Source organism: Centruroides vittatus, unplaced genomic scaffold (assembly GCF_030686945.1).
Source record: "Centruroides vittatus isolate TY-2023 unplaced genomic scaffold, ASM3068694v2 contig_454, whole genome shotgun sequence".
Lineage (NCBI taxonomy): Eukaryota > Metazoa > Arthropoda > Arachnida > Scorpiones > Buthidae > Centruroides > Centruroides vittatus.
The window spans coordinates 724-1,938 of NW_027122250.1; the positions used below are offsets into that span (position 1 = coordinate 724).

The following is a 1,215-nucleotide window of genomic DNA, read 5'->3' on the forward strand; positions in this document are numbered from 1 at the left end:
TTTTAGTTATTACTAAAATGTAATAATAATTACCTTCAAAATTTTCAGGAAGTGGACATGGGAATCATTCCAATCTTTATTATGTTCAATTTGTATTCAATCACGGAGTTTTCTGCAGTAATAGGATTTCACTCTATAGTGTTCATTGTGAAGAGACCAGAGAAGATCCCTAATTGGAGTTCCGTTATCGCTCCATTTTCCTTTATGGCAAGTATTTGTCATTACAATTATAAAATATTCTTATTATAATAGCAATATTTTAACTTTCTAGATATGGATCGCTGTGCTTATAACCGTCATTGTGTTTGGACTAGCGCTACACATAGTGTTAGAACGAGACTTTGCATTACAAGATATAGAAGTATTTTGGCCAAGAAGTAAGGTTTTCTGGAATTTGTTTCGAACTTTCGTATATCAAGGTATGATCATTTATTTTTGTATAAATCGTAAATATTTTATTGAACCATTGAATTTGGTATATGCAGGAATAAATTTGGATTCTATAAAGAGGTTTCCATCCAGATTTCTGATTGGAATATGGTGGCTATCCATCGTTATTCTAGGGTCTAGTTATAGCGGGACTTTAATGTCGTTCATGACGTATCCTATTACTGAAAAAGTTCCAAACACTTTTCATAAGTTAGCAGATTCTATACTAACAGGGGAATATTCTTGTGGAATAGCCAGTACATCTACTTTATGGCAAACTATTCAAGTAAGTGAGAATATGATATAAAATTAATATATATCTTAATATTAATAGCTGTATATTGTATATTATCTGACGTCAAATTATTTTCTAGAATTCCGAATTAAAATCTGCGATCATCATACGAGATCATATAATACAAAACAACAACTTTGTTGATATAAACAAAGGAATTGAAAGAGTACAGAAAGAACGATTTGCTTTAATATACAGTGATTTTATATTAAAAAAAAAACTTTGGAAAGATTTAGACAATTTTGTATTTTCAAATGACAAATTTTTTACGTTTATGGAAGCATATGGAATGAGGAGTACTTTTTCATTCAAAAATCAAGTCAAGAAAATGTGAGTCCATAGAAGCTTTACATAGTTTTTTGTTAGACTATAATTTCAGAATAATTGTTTACCTATAAATTTCCACTGTTGTTTTTGTATCTGTCTGCCTATCTTTCCTTCATCTTAAGATTGACAGATGAATGTCGAAACTAAAGGTGTAAAGTGTACTC

At 29.8% G+C, this 1,215-nt stretch overlaps 1 long non-coding RNA gene across 1 annotated transcript; it reads left to right on the top strand.

Annotated features, from left to right (window-relative positions):
- The first annotated feature begins 299 nt into the window (after positions 1-299).
- On the top strand, positions 300-1,013 carry LOC136977343 (uncharacterized). The gene is made up of 3 exons (XR_010881073.1): positions 300-419; positions 486-715; positions 804-1,013. It is a non-coding gene; the product is annotated as an uncharacterized lncRNA (long non-coding RNA).
- The last annotated feature ends 202 nt before the right edge of the window (positions 1,014-1,215 follow it).